This window comes from Lycium barbarum, chromosome 3 (genome assembly GCF_019175385.1).
Source record: "Lycium barbarum isolate Lr01 chromosome 3, ASM1917538v2, whole genome shotgun sequence".
NCBI lineage: Eukaryota > Viridiplantae > Streptophyta > Magnoliopsida > Solanales > Solanaceae > Lycium > Lycium barbarum.
In genome coordinates, this window is record NC_083339.1 from 80820332 (window position 1) to 80831119 (window position 10788).

The following is a 10788-nucleotide window of genomic DNA, read 5'->3' on the forward strand; positions in this document are numbered from 1 at the left end:
CATGAGCTTGAATACGGGAAATATCCATCCCATCTTGCAACGAAGCCGTCAAACAATGTTTGAACAAATGTGGCCCTAATCCACTCACGAATCTGTGCACTCTATCCCCCATGTCGGCCACCATAGTCGGGGCATATCTAGCCAATGAATTAAATTGAAGGCTATACTCCCGGGTACTCATATTTCCTTGTTTTAGATTTAAGAACCTATCCGCTCTAGCTCGGCGGACCTTGGGTGGCAAATAGTGACGGATGAAAGCATCTACAAATTCTTGCCAAACGGGAGGAGGTGCATCCTCTTTTCTTGATGACATCCAATTATTGTACCATAATACCGCCACATCTCGGAGTCTATAAGATGCCAACTCCACAGATTCTGTTTCGGAGGCATGAATAATCTTCAACGTCCTCAACATTTCATCAATAAAACTTTGCGGGTCTTTGTCACACCCCGACATTTCGAGGGTGTGATGGGCACCCGACCCTTACTTAGGGCCGAGCGAACCCTCAGACTCCTGCTACACAGAAAATCACATCGAACTTTCTAAATCGGATAAGGTAAAATGCATAGTAAATTTTTTTGAAATATTCTTTCAAATCAAACAAATACATATAATCATACAGAATCCAATACATAACTCAGACCTACATATCGGCTGATGGAGCCGCTTACATACAAACAACCAATACTCACAACACTGTCTGCAAAGTCTCTAACATAATCCAGAACCATAACATACGGACTCTGACTCGGCAGCACTCCAGAAGCAAATGGAGTTTGCTAACCCCGCTGGATCATCTTCTGTAATAGCTTTAGCTCATCTGGGAGTACCTGCGCGGCATGAAACGCAGCCCCCGAAGAACAGGGGGTCAGTAAGAAAATGTACCGAGTATGTAAAGCGAAAATATCACAAGTATAATCATAGCCCGGACCAGAAGCACAGAAATATATACAGAAGTATAACAGGCATAACCGAATCTGAATCCAAGACAGACATACCGAGTTCAACTGACAGAATCATCGCACAGAGCTGGGGCACAGATGTAACTGATACCATCATAATCAGAGACAGAGGTACAGAATGGAACAGACTGAGTCGTGGTCCGGATCAGATTACCAGAAGTACAACATACAGAAACGTAATTTAGCCGGACAGACAGAAGGGTAGCGGACAGAACCATAATCTTATCAGGCAGACCAAAATGTACGAATAGAATCATAATCGTATCGGGAAGACCGAGGCGTAACGGACAGAATCAAAATCCAGACGGACAGACAAAATCATACTCCAGACGGGCAGATAGAATCATATTTCAGACGAACAGGCAGAATCAGATTCCCGACGGGTAGACAGAATCACATTTCGGATGGACAGACAGAATCAGATTCCAGGCGGATAGACAGAATCATAATCCAGAGTTATATAGAGTCATATGCCATATCAGAACGCCGTAGCGTATCGGATCAGATGTTGCCACCTGTGAATCATATGATGTTTACAAAGAGTGTGCCACCTCGAGCTCAGCCCAGTACAGTGGTCACGCCATACATATCGTATCAAATCATATCCGATCATATCAGAATACGCGTCTACAAGGGGTATGCCACCTCGAGCTCGGCCCAGTACAGTGGTCATCCCATGCAGAAACTGCCCATTTTTCCCGCTTGAGCTCTGCCCAGTACACGGGTCACGGACCAGTCTCGGGAGCTCGAGCTCCGCCCAGTACACTCCCAACGCGTCTGCCTGGTATCTAATCACACAGCGCAGATACTATCCGCTTTGGGGATCGAGCTCAGCCCAGACCACCCCTCACGGTTTTATTTCAGAACACCATAGGCAATATAGGGAAATAGCGCACGACAGCATAGCTTGGTCCGGCTTAGTGAATAGACATGGTAAGGCTTGCACGAACGGGATAGTGAGAGACCAGACACCCATAAACACAGACTCGATAGATACAAACACTTATTGCCATTTGAGGATTATAGACGTATTTCGGAACGATCAGAATTGATACGTGATATTTACGGATACGTTTACCACAGAATCGTTACGAACGTTTCAAAACAGATTTCAATCGACGGATCAGTTCAAGGAATCGGACAGTAGTCATAAGGCACATACATAACTTTTTGGATGGCACGATGGAATGTATCAACACACAACGTCTGGAGTCATTTTATATGTCCAAGCATTTTATAAGGCTTGTGAGAGTGATTCAACATACTATCAGAATATTCGTAACGGATTACTCGATCAAGATGTTCATATCCGAATACTCATATCAAAATAGCTCTAACGGAGTGCCTGTATCGGAACACCTATACTCGGATACTCGTATCAATAGGAGGGCATACGGTCAGATTGTCATGATTCGTGCGATCAATAACCGGCCCAGGGACCTATGAGTGATATCAAATTAATGGGCACGAGCGGAGTCATGAACGACTAATGCAACTTACGGATCGGAATAGCTATAGGGCCCAATATAGTCATGTGTCGGCCCGTTACTCCAACTAGTCTGAACAAGTGGTCAACACGGGGTTTATTTCCCAAAAGTTCTTCCAAAATTATGTTTATAGTTCAAAATGTAAGTTAGAATGTCGAAGTACTTTTGTAAGCTTGATAAAATCATAAGTTGACCCAATAGTCAAAATAATTCGGATAATTAATCAAACAGGGTTCATTTCATAAAAATATTTCCAAAATGGCCGTTGTAGTTCAAAATATGGTTTAAGATATCGTGGCGACCAAAACATTATTTTATGATAGTCAAATTCATAAACGAAAGTCCTTTACCGGCGTTATGCCGAGGTGAACCTTATAGGGCAAACAAAAGGGTTTCGGACTTAGCGGGCCCACCTCGGGTCAAGTCGAGGTGGCGGACATGATTTACGGACATTTGAGGTCTATGGAATCATACATAAGGGTTTCGAAGCGATCCGACTATGTTTGCACAAGTTTCGGACGTTTGGTTACTTTCTAGCCAAAATAGGGTCCTTAAGCTTCAATTGAATTGAATGAATAGTGGCCATTTTCTAATTCGGATTTCGAGGAGCAGAATTTTCTCCCGGGGTTCCGATATCGACCTAGCATACTAAGACATGCCAAAAGAAGAAGTGGGGAGCCTTACATACCTTTCTTACTTCGTACGCTCGATCAAACTCGATTCCCGTTTCGTCCAAAATCTTTCTTACTTCGTACGCTCGATCAAACTCGATTCCCGTTTCGTCCAAAATCTTTTCTCTTCAACTTCTTCACTCAAATATGTTGTCCCATTGAAGAAACTAGTGCCCTTTCTTCCCAAATAATTGCACCATGTTGTAGAGGGACATTGAATTAGTGCAAATACCACAAGAAAAATATTTTGGAAGCAAGATTTCAAGGGGGTGAAAGTGAGAGCAAGGGGCCGAATGCCCCTTCTCTCTTGATATCCTTGTTTTATTTCCTCTCTTTGGCTTGTGTCTTGAACTTTCTAATGGATAGTGACCCTTATATAATTTTTGCACATGGAAAATTATTAAAATCATGGGTTGGGCCATAGCTTTGGCCGGCCACCCCATTTCTTTTGGGCCTAATTTTATCCCTTATTTTGTGAGCCCAATTCCAAAGAAATCTTATTTTTTTATAATTCCCGAAACTAATTTCCGAAGTTCCAATTTTGCCCTTGGCCTTCCTCCGTATTCCCACAACAATATTTTTCATGAACAACACTCACCTATGTGAATTCCTATCAACATATGGCCTCATTCCTTGCAAATCAAAATCATTTCGAATTTTCCCGAACATGCGAAAGTACGGGATATAACAGTCTTCATTCGACTTTGTCCCGAAAAACTCCGGAGGATTCAAACTCATGAAATCACGGGCTCTGGTACTAGCTGCCCTGTCACTTGGACCTGCATTCTGCTGCTGTGCCTGGGCGGCAACTAACTGTGTCAATAGGTGGATAGCCTCGGTCACTTGTTGACCCGAAGCAGCTGGTGAAGGAACTGGAGCTGAAGCTCCTCTTTTGTTACACCTCGGAAAATTTTCCGTTGGTACGCAAGTAAATGAACTAATGATGTGTGCGAGGAGTGCGAGTGTATAATGATACATGGGAAATGTATGTAAAGGGATGTGGATGATTAGAATGAAAAGTCGAGAAATGAGAAAAAATTGAAAGTTAGGCAAACACTGCCCAGTGGTCGTATATTGCAAAATACGGACCGTAAAGTGCAATACGGTCCGTAAACTGGTAGTCGTAAACTTCCATGCAAAGCTTCAGCCTTCTGCCAGTGGTCGTATAGTGCAAAATACGGACCGTAAAGTGCAATACGGTCCGTAAACTTGAAGTCGTAAACTGGCATGTCCAACTTCAACTTTTTGCCAGCTGAGGAAGAGGTATAATACGACCTGGTGGACGGACCGTAAAGTGATTTACGACCCGTAAACCATGGTCGTAAATCCCATGCATGCAGGCCAAAGTCTCTGGTCCTGCTTAAGCTTAAAGACGACCACGAGGGACGGTTCGTAAAGTGGAATACGGACCGTAAACCTCCATGGACGACCACTGTTCACCCAACACAAATTTTTCAATTCATTAAATATGAGGATCAAGACTTATTTTATTTCATTACAACATTACACCACTTCTCTCTAGAACTTCTCTCTACATTTATTATATGAGTTTTCAAGGATTATAAGCCATCAATAACATTAAGACAAGTGAATCAAGAATAAGGGAATCATCAAGGATCATCCAAGTCAAGAAATCCAAATGGAGAAAAACTAGGGTTTTGCTCAAAGAAGAGTATTATCAACCAAACCTTGTTCCTACAACTTCTAAGGTAAGGTTCATGATTTTTACAAGATGTTTAAGGTATTGGAGAATTTAAATACATGGATTGTAGAAAATGTGGTCAACTAGGTCATGAATGATGAATAGTGACATTTTGAGAAATAGTTTGAATTGAGTTATGAATGTTGTTGTGTTGTGATATGAATGTGTTATAAATGGTATTAATATCATGAACTAAACACTTTAGACGAATGGACGAATGGACGAAGATGGGTGTATTGACCATGAATGTGGGTGAATTAGAGGCAAATTGAGGAATCTAGATAATGTGGATAATGTGAATGACTAATGGTCATTGTTATGATATTAATGAAGGTATAAACGCTAGCATTGGAAGGGAACGTGCAAGTGTAGAATAGTTCGACGGAAAGGTATGTAAGGCTAACCCTTCTTTCATAAGGCATGGTTCTTGGCCAAATTCCTAATTCCTCTATATGAGCATGTTGTCTTCACATGGTTGACATTCCGAGCTCATAAGCTCACGACCCTTGATATGTACTATGATTATACTATGTTCCTCGTATGACGAGTAAGTCCATAATGTAGATGTAACGATGGTGATGAGGATAGTAATGATGATGAGAGTAAAATGAGATTTGAGATGCTTACGAGCTATGATATATGTATATGTATGCCTATGAAGGGCTATGATAAGACCCCGAGCTTATGATGCCGGGTAAGACTATATGTATATGACTATGTATAAAGTATGTATACGATTATGAAACGCGCGCACACATCTGCAGATTGTACGGATAACCCTGATGCCTTGGTAGGGCCAAGTATGTATGACCTTGAGCCTTGGTTGGCCAAGCATGTATAAGACACCGATCCTATGAGGTCGGGTATGCTATGTAAATGCTATGTATATGAAATGACTATGTATATAATATGAATATGAATGTGATAAGACTATGTATAAGGATACGAATAAGGACATGCATACGAATATGAGCACAAGTAGGGTACGAGTATTATTATGGGATACGAACGACGATGTATGTAAGTAAGCGACATGATGATGATGATATTACTGTCTCCCCTCCTATGCTATTTTCATATGATATCTATTATGCTTCTATATTGATGTTGATCATGCTTTACATACTCAGTACATTCTTCGTACTGACGTCCTTTTGTTTGTGGACGCTGCGTCATGCCCGCAGGTGCACAGGGAGACAGACTTGATCCATAGCTGCTTATTCAGAGATTGCATAGCAGAGCTCCATTTCTTTCGGAGCCGTAGCTTTTGGGTACTTATTCTTTTGTGTATATAATTATGGGCATAGCGGGGCACTGTCCCGCTCATACGATATGCCATACTCTTAGAGGCTCGTAGTCATGTGTATGTGGGTAGAGATGTTCGGCCATGTCGGCCCATGTTTTGTATATCTTTTGTTGGCCTCGTCGGCCTTGTACTTATGATGTGGCATAGATGCCTATGATATGTTAAATGATGATGGTCGTCTAATGGGATCAGTATGATTAACGATAAGAAAAGCACGAATTGACTTATGGTTCACCTAGATGTTATGTTATGTACGATAAGGGGGTGCCTGGGTGGGGTAGCACCGGGTGCTCGTCGCGGCCCCCTAGCCGGGTCGTGACATCTTTGTTCTTCCACATTGGGTGGGATGGAGGAAGTATTATATGGGGCCTCATTATATGACTCGCTCTCTTCTACATTCATTGGCGGCTCTCTTTCTACCCGCCTTTTCATCGTAGTCTTGCCCTTCTGGGCGGCTGTGGCTTTTCCCTTTGGCGGCATTTCTGAAATCATAGCACATTATTAGGGAAGGAGAAAATCTTATAACACAGCTCTATCGCACGATCTCTTAAGATGAAAGATGGTCATTTTTCCTAAATGCCCTGTAGCCTCCTGTTTATTAGTGTGGTGCGCAACACACCATAAACAAGACTCTACTAGACACGGCTCGTAGACACTTCCTAGGACTGAACTGCTCTGATACCACTTTTTTCACGACCCGACTAGGGGCCATGACGGCTACCCAGGGCTAACCACCGAGCACCACTCATTCTATTACTCATCATACTCATTATGCGATTCTTCATTATTCTTGTGCTCATAATCATATGATAACCATCTTTCATTTGAAAACATAATTACTTTTATATACATAAGCCCTTTGGCTATCAAAATAAAATATATAAAAGGAGGACATCGTGAGATCATACTACCCACACATACGTATCTACGAGCCTCTACTAGAGTACTAGACATATGGACGGGACAGGACCACGACGTGCCCAAAATACGTATATGTGCATAAAAGAATAAACCAAATAGCACCTCCGGAATAATGGAGTGCTCCGGTAAATCTGCTGATGGCTCCTATGGATCTGCACCGTCTCCCTGTCTACCTGTGGGCATGAACACAACGTCCAAAGAAAATGGACGTCAGTACGAATATTGTACTGAGTATGTAAGGCATAAACAAAAATGATATATCAATGAAATACGGAGACATCGAGTGAAGAGCAATCCGTAACTGACCTTCACTTAAAACTGAAATAATGCATGCTAACTTACTTCATAATCGTCATCATGTCGTGTATGCATATATGTATAAGCTGCCCGTCCATATAGGTATGGTGTGATAATCATTAGCCTGCGTCCAGGCTACCCGCGTCCGAGGTACTATCTCATGCCGCCCACTAGTGGTGTCTGCCTATGCCATTTAGACATGGTGTATACGCTGCCCGCTTTAGCGGTGTCTGCCCGGCCATGTAGGCGCGGTGTGATATCATCATGCACATCTCATAGACTTATCATATTCTCATCATACTATTATCATAATGCATGACTGGGGACTTAAGACAACTATACTCTATCGGGGTGACATAAGGTCGTGAACCCCCGATTCCGTTATGGAGCATTCATAAGCATTCTGCCTCACCTTGAAGGAATTAGCTTATAAGGTGAGTGTATACGATGAACAACATCAATGGATCATAATAAGAATCATTAGCTTGTAGAACATAATATCATGGTCTTAGACTCTTTAGACTTAGACTCATCATCATCATTATCATACTCGTAACATATCTCTTATCTTGTCTCATATGAAGCTCTTTATCAAGATTGAATCATAGTTTTTGGATGTAGGAAGGTCATGAAGAGATAGGAAATATCATGTCATGAGAATCATGCCTTATAAAGAAGGGACTAGCCTTACTCTTTCGTTTAGCTATTCTATCGTTTGATCGTTCTTCTTCATTGTTTGCGTTTCTACCTTCAAGAGAGTTCATGCTCAAATTAGATAATCGATAACATAAGCGTGTTTGAACTAAAGCTAGAGAAAATATAGCAGCATCTCCTTTGTTTCTACTACTTTCTCCATATCATATATCAATTCCCAATCATCCATAACAACATTCACAATATTATAAATAACAATCATCATTCATCTACATTATCCACATTTCACCATTTCACTTCAATTCCTCCATAATCATGGTCATGGTTCATTATTGCGTTTTCTCACATATAATACTTAACCCATGTTCTAAATATCATTTATAGCTTACTTATAATCACCACATATCAATATTTCTGATTCACTCCAAACTACTACTCAAAATGTCACTATTCCCATATTCATAACCCATTTTCTATACCCTTCTACAATTCAAGTGTTTCAACTTTTCAATACCTTAATAACATGGAAATACCATAAAACTTACCTTAGATAGTGTAGGAATAAGCCTTGAGTTGAAATATTTCTCTTTCACCAAAACCCTAGTTCACTTCCATTGATATTCCTTGGCTTGGATGCACTTTAATGTGTTTCTTACACTTGATTTTTGTGGGTTTGATGAAATTGATCATCAATTTCTCTTGGGTTCTTGTATATGAAGTGAGTGGAAGTTTCTAGAGAAGTCTTGAGTTGTGTAGAATGAAAATGAAATGAAAATAATGAACTTGGGTGCTCTTTTTATAAATTAAAAATCTGTCCCGACGAAATTATATGGACACTTATACGGTCCGTATAAATTTATACGGTCTGTATAAGTGACCATGAAATTGCTTCAGCAACCATCCCTTTCTGTGTTAATTTGACGGCACATTATACGGTCCGTATAAGTGACCGTGAAATCACCCAGTCAACTACTCACTTCTGTGTTCATTTTACGGCACATTATACGGTTCGTATAAGTGACCGAATGATACCATCAGTGAGGGTCTTCACTGTGATGATTCTGCGGTCCATTATACGGACTGTACACCATTATACGGACTATATAATCGGCCGTAGAACCCATCTTAGCTCCGATCTTGTTCTCGTCACTTCGTTTGATCTCCAATCCTTACGGAACCTTCGTGATACTTGTTTAACACCTCGTGAACAATCTAAGGGATATTATAACTCTTCTCCAAAACATTATTAAGTCTTCATTAATTCAATACTTATAGATTCTGCCCGATACACAACATATATCTTGCTTTCCTTAACAATTTTCGCCTCCTACCTCCCATGTCTTTGAAATCTCATTTAGAATAATCAAATGTCATTCCTTACTTATTAAAACATCGTATATGTCGTACCCTTCGATAGTATACTCACTGTACGTTAACGGAAAATTTTCGGGGTGTAACGCTTAACATACCTTAGCCATTTAAATTTAGTACTTTAACGTACGTCCTTTATGTTAGCCAATCTAAAACAAGGCAACCAAAACCATAGTTAAGCCATGAAAGACCTTTCAATCAATTCTTAAGCTCGTAGGTGACTTGCATTAATTGGGGCAGCATTTCCCCTATAATATCTAGTTCCAGCCAAGCTCAATACAACCCAAAACAACAAGAACAACATCAACAATACTCATCTTAGCTATCATAGCCAAATCAGGCCAATAATCCGCCTAGAAACGTATTCCAAAATAGTCCGATATATAACACCTTACGTCTGTACTTTTACTTCAAGTTTGTACTCATTTCTATCCATCACTTTCCCTCATAACCACATAAACATGTATAAAAAAAACCATGACATAATCAAATTATATTCCTTGATTTCCAGCCACAACAATTTCATAAACAAGCTTCTAAAAACAGTCCACAAGAATAACATTTCGTCGCTTTTCCAAGTGTTAACTTGTATTCTTCTACTCCAACAATACAACCAACACCAATATAACCTTAAAAATAACCAAAAACATGTTAAACTTACCTTGGACAGAAAATTTCAACTCGAAACCCTAGCTTGGTTCAGCTCACAACAATCCTTAATCACACCACAACACGATAGAGGTGTTATTCTTCACCTTTACTAACCTTTGATGTTGGATTAGGATGAAAACATGTAGTTTCACCTTCAAACCTTAAAGAACTGGTAGAGAGGGTTTTAGGGAGTGCGTGGACGAAATTGGGGTGAGAAATGATAAAAAATGACCCCTCAAACACTTTTAAAACGTCAAAGGTCGGACACCGCCATAGTGGGTCCCAAAAGGGCTGCCTGTACAGTCTCGTAAAAATGCAAATTTCTCTCTACTAAGATTTCTTATTGATGAACGGTTAAATGCGTTAGAAACTAGACTCGTAGAACTTCAATTTAGTGGGTGGAACACTCCGTAACTCCAAGCACATTGGGATAAAAGCTCTGTCACATTAGACCCAAATTTCAGCAGAAATATGAACATACTTGCAGTAACTTTTGCTGTCTTTTGTTTTACAACTTTCTTGACTTCAAAACTTAATATACGAATATTATATGATTCAAATGCCTTAAAATATGACCTCCTTAACATATTAATCACTCCTAATTGTATCTCGAAAGTACGGATTGTAATATCTTTGATGGTTTAACCCCGAAACCTTTTGGTACATGCTTAACCCTTGTTTAATACCTCCCTTATCCTTGTAGGGTTTCATGGATTCCCCAGACTCACATTAGGTAACTTATGATATGAACGATGTAAAAATTTA